Raw genomic sequence first — 11802 nt, 5'->3', positions numbered from 1 at the left:
CTGTTTCGGAGCTCCGCTGGAGGGGGCATCGATCACGGAGGGCTTCTTCATCAACACCATAGCCCCTCCGATGAAGTGTGAGTAGTTTACCTCAGACCTACGGGTCCATAGTTAGTAGCTAGATGGCTTCTTCTGTCTTTTTGGATCTCAATACAATGTTCTCCCCCTCTCTTGTGGAGATCTATTCGATGTAATCTTCTTTTTGCGGTGTGTTTGTTGAGACCGATGAATTGTGGGTTTATGATCAAGTCTATCTATGAATAATATTTGAATCTTCTCTGAATTATTTTATGTATGATTGGTTATCTTTGCAAGTCTCTTCGAATTATCAGTTTGGTTTGGCCTACTAGATTGATCTTTCTTGCAATGGAAGAAGTGCTTAGCTTTGGGTTCAATCTTGCGGTGTCCTTTCCCGGTGACAGTAAGGGCAGCAAGGCACGTATTATATTGTTGCCATCGAGGATAACAAGATGGGGTTTTCTTCATATTGCATGAGTCTATCCCTCTACATCATGTCATCTTGCTTAAGGCGTTACTCTGTTTTTAACTTAATACTCTAGATGCATGCTGGATAGCGGTCGATGAGTGGAGTAATAGTAGTAGATGCAGGCAGGAGTCGGTCTACTTGTCTCGGATGTGATGCCTATATACATGATCATACCTAGATATTCCCATAACTATGCTCAATTCTGTCAATTGCTCAACAGTAATTTGTTTACCCACCGTAGAATACTTATGCTCTCGAGAGAAGCCACTAGTGAAACCTATGGCCCCCGAGTCTATCTTTATCATATCAATCTCCTAATACTTAGTTATTTACTTTGCTATTTACTTTGCCTTTACTTTACTTTGCATCTTTATCATAAAAATACCAAAAATATTATCTTATCATATCTATAAGATCTCACTATCGTAAGTGGCCCTATAGGGATTGACAACCCCTATTTGTGTTGGTTGCAAGGATTTATTTGTTTTGTGCAGGTGTGAGGGACTCACGCATAGCCTCCTACTGGATTGATACCTTGGTTCTCAAAAACTGAGGGAAATACTTATGCTACTTTGCTGCATCATCCCTTCCTCTTCGGGGAAAACCAACGCAGTGCTAAAAGAGGTAGCATGTGTTTTGATATTTCTCATTATATCCATCTGAACGCCAATGACATATTGTCTGGCTATCTCAGCCATGTGCACTCCAGCCGTGAGTCGGAAATCGAAATGGTCAAGCAGTTGCAGTTGAAGTATGAGGTATGTTTTCCGGCTTACTTATATTCTGCCAGCCCCCAAGTCTGTAGATTATGATAAAACCTGAATGATCTGTAGACTTATGATATAGGATAAAGCTTTACCTTTAGATTTTCCTGAAGTCCAATAAATTATAATAAACTTCACCTGTAGTCCCCAAGGGCCGGTTCACTTGATCACAAATGAGCTGGTACTTTTAATTTCATAACTGTCTTGTGCCGAACCCAACTAATATTGTAATCCGTCTTAATCTTGAGAGACTTTCTGAATATTATGCATTAGCCCCCAAGTGCCAAGTGCTGTTACTTTGTAAGGTACTTGGGACTTGAAATATGTTAGAGTCATAAGAAACTGTTTTGGCATACATTAGCCCCCAAGTCTCATGTGGCTTTGCAGTGCAAGGCACTTGAGACTTGAATCTTGACTTTTGAACTTTGACACACCTGTATATGTTTTGCAGAACACCCTATCTGAATTGGGTTCGCAATTAACTGACGCCAAGACCCGGCTGGCGGATCAGGGGGCAGAAATCAAGGCTGCTGACTCTAAGCTTCAATTAAGTCTTGCTGAAACGGAAAAATTGAGAAACAACTTGACTGCCAAGAAGAAAACCTGGGCTGAAGAGAAGACAGTGCTGACACAACGCGCCGAAAAGGCTGAAGCAGCTCTTGAGGAGGTTACTATGGAGCTGACCGGTTTAAAGAACCAGGTGTCTCAAATGGTTTTTGCCATCTTTGGTAAGCCGTTTGTACTGATCTATTTCACCTTCTTGTGACTCGGAAGATAAACCGCCTGCTAACCCCTTAATTGAAATATTATGTGCAGGCCCGCGAAGCAAAAACCTGAACCAGGATAATGGGACGAAACTGAAGGTCGTCTATACCTTAGTGGAGCAGTTGTACATTGGTGCCCAATGAGCACTTGCTGCTATCTCTCCCACCAATCAAGGACCCAACCGGCTCAGTGACGTCTTGAAGAAACTGTCAATCTTACCTGCCAGGTTCCAAGAAGTCAAACGATCCTGCGCTAGAGCCGGAGCTTTGACTGCTCTGAGGTGTTCCAAGGCTTGGGTGCCAGATCTAGACCCAGTGAATGTAGCTAGGGGGTACTCGACTATAAAGGAAGACGGGTCTCTCTTTGAGAAAGATGACTTCATGGCTTGCGTGAGGGGAGTTCGACCTCAAGCGACCATCCTTGGAGATGAAACTAATATTGACAAATACCAGCCGGGTTTTGATTTGGAGAATAAGAAGATGGTGACTCCTTCCTACAAAGTGACAGATCTTATCCCGCCAGTTCGTCAACACACATTTGCTCCAGAAGTTGATCCAGCTGGCTTGATTGACGATGAATCAGAGTTTGTTGCCGTGAACGGCTTTGACTGGTCCAATCCCAGCCTTCAATTGACAGAAGGAGATGAACCGGCGAGGGAAGAGTGAAAACCATCTTCGTGGGCTTTACGAAGCCTTGTAATAGAATTAGCTTTTGAAAAACTGCATATTTTGCCTATGCCATCATGCATAAGACGCCGTGAGTGACTATTTGTTTGCTGATGTCAATATATGCATCATATGTATGGTTATCTCTGTAATATTTCGGCTCTGTTCCTGTAGGAAAGGAAATACTTGCTTGGCGGTTTAACACTGAACGGGTCAGAATATCCGGTACATGACCAAAAGTTTTATCATAGTAGACAAACAGAACTAGACATGAAAAGAAATAGGGTTGAAATAACCTTGGAACAACAGTCATACCTGTATCTTTGACCTCTGGACCACCGGTTTATATGACCCGGGTGATGAAGGTGACGATTTAGTCCTTTTGAGAAGTCAATGTTTCGGAATGCCTGATGATTCTTATGCCTTGGCGGCTTATTGCCAAATAGTCAAGCCAGCGAAAAGACCATGTTGATTGTTTAAAATTGAGAAAATAAAAGACCAATAAGACAAATAACAGGTGGCAAACAATACAAATAACCTTGTAACTAAAGGTTGGGGGTTTCTGAGTCGAGTACGATCAGTAAACCGGACCAAAGGGGTTAAGCTATGATTTGAATACGATCAAATAGCCCCCAGTGGCTTTGGCGTTCCGCCGATCAAGAGGGTACCGACAGCTATGTTCTCTTTGGTTCGAATACGAACTATGTTTGAATAGGAAGCCCCCAAATGACCTTGAGAGGTTTTTAACGACCCTGATTCAAATATGATCCAAGTCAGACCCAAAAAGGTTTAGACTTGATTCAGATATGATCAGCTCCTGACTACTAGGGAAAACCTTATACACAGAGGTATAGCCGTAGCGTTGGTCAAAACTCGGCGCTAGCGCTACTTAGTAGTAGCGCTTATTGCAAAACCACGCTACAACCATTGTTTTAGCAGTAGCGCATCTTCATGGAAAAGCGCTACTACTAAAATTCCCTCACTAATGCCGGTAGGCTAGGAATAGTAGTAGTGGTTCACCCAGAAGCACACTACTGCTAAAAACTTTGTAGCAGCGCGTTTATGCTGTAGAGTGCTACTGCTATGAAAAAGAAAATAAATAGAAAAATAAGTAGAAAAGTAAATGAAAATGAAAGAAACAGAAAAAGGAGAAATGAAAAAAGAAAATGTAAAGAAAACAAAAGAAAAAGAAAAAGAAAACAGAAAGGAATAGCTGTAGTGCGTTTCTCTGGAACACGCTATAGCTATCTTAGCTATAGCGCGTTTCGGCAAAACGCGCTACTGCTAGTTTGACTCAAATCCCGGCAGCCCGGGCTCAAAATTTCGCTAAGTCCTTCCCCCCTCTCTACTCCCGGTCCCCTTGTCCCCTAATTGCTCCATCGCCGTCGTCGCCCTGCCGCCTTCGACCACACTGCCACCGCCCGAGGCCGCCTTCGACCACACCGCCGCTGCCCGCCACCTTCGACCACACCGCCGCTGCCCGAGGCCGCCCTCGACCTCACAGCCGCCGCCTGAGGCCATCGTCGACCTCACCGTCGCCTCCCTCAAGCTCACCGCCGCCGCCCTCGACCTCACCGCCGCCGCCCGAGCCAGAGCCTGCCCTCGCGCCGACCGTAAGGCTCTGCCTCTCCTGTCCCCTACCCTCCTCTCTCTCTGCTAGGGCAATTCATATATATGTTGATACTGTGTTGATGTTCATATGAACCCTAGGTGTTCATATGAACCCTAGATTTTTTTAGGGCAGTAGGCATTTTATAGCATTTAGGAAAAATGATTAGCAATTTTTTTAGGAAATTAGCTAGGGCAATTTTTATGAAAATGCCTAAACAGTAATTCCATTTAGCTTTAAACTAATAGAGGGTATATAAATAATAGTAGCATTTAGATTTAAATTAACAGAGGCTATAAACAAAAAACACTTAGCTATAAAAAATATTTGGACTATGGACCTGAATATTTTTGAAGAAATTGGGTGTAGGTACTAAGGTCTTGCTGTGGAAATTTTGGTGAGGTCAGAAGGGTTAGAGAAAATGGAGTTCCTAGACTTTTAGCTTTAGACAAAAAACAAAAGTATTTAGCTATAAATAAAAAACAGTAGCTATGGCATTTAGCTATAAACAAAAAACAGAATTGTTTTTCTTTTCAAAAACTTGGTCAAACTAATTGTTGCTATGTAAACAAAAAGCAAGACTGTTTTTATATGATATATGTCCTTGATGTTCATTTGCATATTCCATTATTGTTGATTATATCTTTTCATTGAAGAGGCCATGTTATATGCAAATTCCTCAATAGTGTTTGCTCATGTTATATCTTTTCATTGAAGTTGTTCGATTGTGCCCAAGTGGCTTTGTTGTTTCCAGGGAATGATGCTGAGTGGCCTATGTTTTGCTGGAATGTTGATTCATTTCTGTTCCGGCAAATTTCAGGTTCTCGATTTGTCCACTTTTTAGCAAAGGTCATGCCGAAATTTTTCATGAATTTTGGCATGACTTGTGCTACAAACTAGGACATATCGAGTGCCCGGGATTTGCCGCACCAGGAAGGAGACAACATTCCTGCAAAACAATAGGCCTTTTTTATGTCATTATTCATTTTATTAGGTCTAGAATTAATTGACTAGATTTAATCATAGGAAACATGGCTAGCAACGATGAAGGACAGGGTTCTGGTGATTGCGACGATGCCTACAGGACGACGTCTACCAGCCTCATCGCCTCGAAAGATCCAGGATACCCACTCTACGTGGTTAACATTCTGCGGCAAATGTCGTACGTCGACAGCTTCCCCGCGGATAAGTTCTTCCTCCGATTCAATTACATATTCGACATGTTTCACGTGAAGAAGCTGGATTTTACGTTTGTCCGCCTTTATTCCCTACACATGAACTACATCATCGGGGTTGAGCAGATATCTCATATCTGTGTCGCTGACCCGTACTACATGCACGAGGGCTTCTTGGGAGTCTGCGCAAAGCACCGTGAATACACGAGGGATTACATCGTCAGTTTCATGCTCGCCAATAAGGACAAGGAGGCGATTCTCGTGCCTTATCATCCCGTGTAAGTCATCCGCGCTGCTATCCTTCCTTCGATTTCAATCATTCATTTGCACGATGGAGGCTAATAAATTTGAGGTGTACTTATTTTGCGCAGCGGCGGGCGCGCCGTTCTCATTATCCTCTACCCCCGATTCTCCCACGCTCTTTACTTGGACTCGTCGAAGAACATTCACAAAAAGGATTACACCCACATCAAGGATGTTCTCGACAGTGCTATGTTTTACTACCAAGCAAGGGGTGGAGAGGTCAGGGACAAGAAGAGAAGGGGCGGCAGGGTCGCCTTCGGCCATAAGACCGACTTCTGCTGGATCCAGCAACCGAACGGTTCTCTTAATGATGGATTCTATGTCCAACACCACATGCTGGAGTACAGACGGGATCACCAGAACCTTCGCATGTCACCTAGATCCAGCGATGCCCATATTCTGCAATGGGCAAAGGACATAGGAGATATTGAGGATCATCCACTTCGAGCTGAGTTCTATAACATCCAGCGCGAACTTGCCCAAATCATCATGAAGGAGGTCGTCGAAAAAACAAGGATGTTCTACGGAGAAGGACAAATGTCGCGGGAAGACATCCGAACATTTATAGCCTCTCAGCGTCTCGACATGAAGCCTTTCACTAAGCTTGAGGGCTATCTCCCTGTCTTGGATGGATGGAACGACATGTTGGAGTGATTGTCAATATATGACAATGTGTCCGTTTAGTCCATACTTTCTGTATGACAAAACTTTGAGTTATGCATGGTGAAACTTTATTTGTGATCTAATTAAACCGTCCTCCTCCTCGACTAGCGAAAATCACTCTAGTTAGGGCATTTTGGGGTACGATGAACTTTGTTATTTATGCTTATGATATGTTGTTTCTATTTTTGCCAAGTCTGTCTCTTTCTGTTGCTCAACTATATATGTTGCATATCATCGACTCATGTGACGATGCAGGTGCATAGATCATAGATGGCGAAGAAGTGCTACGCCAAGAGTATATATACGACAAGTAACCGGAGTGTCAGGCCCAGGTGTTCCGGTTTCCGAGCGATAGACAGTAGTTAGTTTAGGTTCACACTAATGCGAGAGAGAGATACGAACTCATGTACTCAAAGTGATAGCTCTTCTTGCGTATATCATTGTTTAGATGGATGACGATGTATTTGCAAGTAATCGAGATGATGACAAGAGACCACTTTGTGTTGGATGATGATTATGATGATGACATGATTTGATGAGACTAATTGTATGTATATGCTATGATTGCATTTGCATGTGTATGATATGCTAAAGATTATTGTATAAAGCCTATTCAAATACAAAACAAATACAAAACAAATATGCAGGGAAAAAACTAATAAAACTAGTAGTAGCGAGGGGGGGAATTTAGCAGTAGTGTCGCCTTACATGTAGTGCTTCTCAGTAAACAGCGCTGCAGATAATATCAGCAGCGCCCTTTTCTAAAGAGCGCTACAGCTATTCATGTATAGCAGTAGCGTGGGACAACAGGCGCTACTGATATACGTTAGTTGTAGCGCCGGTCCCCGTGCTACTGAGAGGCCCAAAACCTGCGCTGCTGCTAGGCTTTTCCCTAGTAGTGCCTTAATAGTCATTTTAAATAGTAAAAAGAGTAAAGATATATAATCTTTGAAAAGGAAAAGGACAGAGGTCCTGCTTTATTACTTATCATAATATATACAACATCAAAGTATGTACATGATGAGAGCCGATGGCTCAGGTGTAGTATGGCCGAAGTTGAGCAATGTTCCACGGCCGGCGGGTCTCCTCCTCCGACTTACGTGAGTCTTTGTGATCTCGAACGTCAATGAGGTAATATGACACGTTGTTTAAGTTTTTGCTGACCACAAAGGGTCCTTCCCAAGGTGGGGATAGCGTGTGTGCTTCTAACAGATCCTGGATGAGCCAGAGCACCAGGTCACCTTCTTGAAAAGTCCTGCACTTAACCCGGCGGCTATGATAGCGGCGCAGGTCCTGTTGATAAATTGCTGATTGAGCTGCTGCTAAGTCTCTTTCCTCATCTAATAAGTCAAGCGCATCATGTCTGGCTTGTTTGTTATTAGCTTCAACATAAGCCGCCACACGAGCTGAGTCATGACGGATGTCACTAGGCAGCACTGCTTCCGCTCCATAAACCATGAAAAAGGTGTATAACCCGTAGATCTGTTAGGAGTGGTGTTAATACTCCACAATACCGAGGGTAACTCCTCTACCCAATAAGGGAACCATGAGCCGGGGTTTGAGACCTTTTAAGATTTCCTGATTTGCTCTCTCAGCGTGCACATTAGATTGGGGGTGAGCTACAGAAGAAATGTCAAGCCGGATATGCTCACATTGACAGAACTCCTCCATAGCCCCTTGGGATAAATTAGTGCCATTGTCAGTGATAATGCTGTTTGGAAAACCAAAGCGAAAGATCACCTTTTTCATGAAATGAACCGTTGTGGTTGCATCACACTTACTCACTGGCTCTGCCTCAACCCACTTTGCGAATGTGTCAACTGCTACTAAAAGATGTGTCTTTTTATCCTTAGACCTTTTGAAAGGTCTAACCATGTCAAGCCCCCAGACCGCAAACGGACAGGTGATTGGAATCATCTGCAACTCTTGAGTCGGTACATGTGCTCACCATGCAAATTTTTGACATCCATCACACCTACTGACCAGATCCTCTGCATCAGTGTGAGCCGTCAACCAATAAAAACCATGACGAAAAGCTTTAGCCACAAGACACTTTGACCCGGCGTGATGACCACAATCCCCTTCATGGATTTCACGAAGTATCTCTTGGCCTTCTTTAGGAGAAACACACCGCTTAAACCCTCCAGAGATGCTGCGATGGTATAACTCTCCGTCAGAAATCGTCATTGACTTGGACCGCCGGGTTATATGTCGGGCCAGGGTCTCATCCTCTGGCAACTCGCCCCGGGTCATGTATGCCAAGAACGGTACTGTCCAATCTGGGATGACGTGAAGAGCCGCCACCAACTGTGCCTCCGGGTCAGGAACGGCCAAATTTTCCTCTGTAGGTAACTTAACAGACGGGTTATGCAAAACATCCAAAAAGGTGTTAGGTCGCACCGGCTTACGCTGAGACCCCAACAGGCTTAGACCATCTGCCGCTTCGTTCTTCCTACGGTCAATGTGTTCCACCTGACAACCTTTAAAATGTCCTACAATAGCATCGACTTCATGGTGATAAGCCGCCATGAGAGGGTCCTTGGAATCCCACTTGCCTGACACCTGTTGAGCCACCAAATCTGAATCGCCAAGACACCGGACCCGGCTCAGGCTCATCTCTTTGGCTATTCGAAGACCATGGAGCAAGGCTTCATACTCTGCTGCATTGTTAGTACAAGGAAACATCAGTCGCAGCACATAACAAAACTTGTCACCTCGAGGGGAAGTTAAAACAACTCCAGCCCCTGAGCCCTCCAATTGTTTGGACCCATCAAAGTGAATCGCCCAATACGTGTTGTCCGGTTTCTCTTCTAGCATCTGTAGTTCTGTCCAATCATTAATAAAGTCAACCAGCGCTTGAAATTTGATCGCAGTACGTGGTACATATTTCAACCCATGAGACCCAAGTTCAATGGCCCACTTGGCGACTCGTCCAGTGGCCTCTCTATTTTGAATGATGTCTCCCAACGGAGCAGAGCTAACCACAGTGATTGTCTGACCCTAAAAATAATGTTTGAGCTTCTGGCTTGCCATGAACACCCCATATTCGAGTTTCTGCCAATGTGGATATCTTTGTTTAGACTCAATCAACACCTCACTGACGTAGTAAACCGGTCATTGTACCGGATGTTCCTTGCCAGCCTCCTTGCGTTCCACCACAATCGCCACACTAACAGCTCGTGAGTTAGCGGCTACATATAATAATAGTGGCTCTTTCTCAACCGGAACAGCAAGAACTGATGGCTCAGCAAGTTGTTTCTTCAGATCCTCAAAGGCAGAGTTTGCAGCATCACTCCAAACGAAAATCAACCGTCTTTTTCATCATCTAATACAAAGGCATCGCCTTCTCCCCTAACCGGCTTATGAATCGGCTCAAAGCAGCGATGCGACCCGCCAGCCGTTGAACGTCATTGATACACACCGGTTTGGCCAGGGAGGCGATTGCCTTAATTTTCTCCGGGTTAGCTTCAATACCTCTACTAGATACCAAAAACCCAAGAGTTTGCCAGTGGGGACTCCAAAAACACACTTAGCCGGCGGTTACCAAAGGTCTCCTTCAGATCTGTTACTAAGGCTTCCTCTTTTCTGGACTTCACCACTATATCATCCACATAAGCATGAACATTACGCCCAATCTAATTGTGAAGGCAATTCTGCATACACCATTGATAAGTCGCTTGGGCACTCTTAAGCCCAAAAGGCATAGACACATAGCAGAAGGCTCCAAACGGGGTGATGAAGGGTGTCTTCTCCTGGTCCTTGACCGCCATCTTGATCTGATGATAACCTGAATAAGCATCCAGAAAACTCAAATGCGCGCAATCCGCCGTAGCATCAATGATCTGATCAATACGAGGGAGAGCAAAAGGGTCAGCTAGACAAGCTTTGTTTAAATCGGTGTAATCCACACACATACACCAGGTGCCATTTTTCTTGAGTACAAGCACTGGGTTGGACAACCACTCTGGGTGAAAAACTTCCACAATGAACCCGGCCGCCAAGAGCCGGGCCACCTCTTCTCCAATGGCCTTGCACCTTTCCTCGTTAAACCGTCGGAGAAACTATCTGACCGGCTTAAACTTTGGATCAATATTGAGAGTGTGCTCAGCAAGTTCTCTTGGGACACCTGGCATATCAGAAGGTTTCCATGCAAAGATGTCCCGGTTCTCACGAATGAACTCGATGAGCGCGCTTTCCTATTTTGGATCCAAGTTGGCACTGATGATGAACTGCTTGGATGAGTCACCAGGCACAAAGTCAACCGTCTTGGTGTCATCAGCTGATTTGAACTTCAATATCGACTCATGCTCCGTTGTTGGCTTCTTTAACAAAGTCATGTCTGCCGGGTCAACATTATCTTTATAAAACTTTAAGTCCTCTGTTGCACAAACAGACTCAGCATACGCAGCATCTCCTTCTTCACACTCCAGGGCTATCTTCCGGCTTCCATGCACTGTAATGGTGCCCTTATAACCCGGCATCTTGAGCTGTAGATATACATAACACGGCCGAGCCATGAACTTGGCATAAGCCGGCCGTCCAAACAGAGCATGATATGGACTTTTGATCTTAACCACCTCAAAAGTTAACTTCTCCGCCCTGGAATCATATTCATCCCCAAAGGCTACTTCTAGCTCAATCTTACCAACTGGGTATGCTGATTTGCCAGGTACAACACCGTGAAAAACAATATTGGATTGCATAAGACTCTTATCAGTCAACCCCATCCGACGGAACATCTCATGGTAGAGGATGTTGATGCTACTACCTCCATCCATGAGCACTTTAGTGAATTTATATCCACCAACCTAAGGAGCTACTACCAAGGCTAAGTGACCCGAATTGTCAACCCGGGGAGGATGATCTTCTCTGCTCCACACAATAGGCTATTCAGACCACCTCAAATAACGCGGTATCGCCGGCTCAACCGCATTGACAGCCCTCTTATGAAGCTTCTGGTCCCTCTTGCATAAACGAGTGGTAAATACATGGTACTGCCCACTATTCAACTATTTTGGATTGCTCTGATATCCGGACTATTGCTGCTGATTGCTTTGGCCAGTTTGTTGATTTTAACTTCCCTGGTTACTTGTATGGCTTGGACCGTGAAAACTGCCTCCACCTGAACCGGCGCCCGGGCCATGAAAGCCGCCTCCGCCTGAACCGCCGCCAGGCTCATGACCTCCATCAAACGCATTTGAATTTTTAAATGCCTTCATGATCGTACAGTCCTTCCACAGATGGGTTGCTGGCTTCTCTCGGGTGCCGTGTCTTGGGCAAGGTTCATTCAATAGTTGCTCGAGGGTGGGACCTGACCCGCCTGACCGAGGGGGTTGCCTACCCTTGCACCGTTGATTGTTGCCATGTGCAT

This window comes from Triticum urartu, chromosome 6A (assembly GCF_056163025.1).
Source record: "Triticum urartu cultivar PI428250 chromosome 6A, HENAU_Tu73, whole genome shotgun sequence".
NCBI classification, from domain to species: domain Eukaryota; kingdom Viridiplantae; phylum Streptophyta; class Magnoliopsida; order Poales; family Poaceae; genus Triticum; species Triticum urartu.
This window is presented reverse-complemented; position numbering follows the sequence as displayed.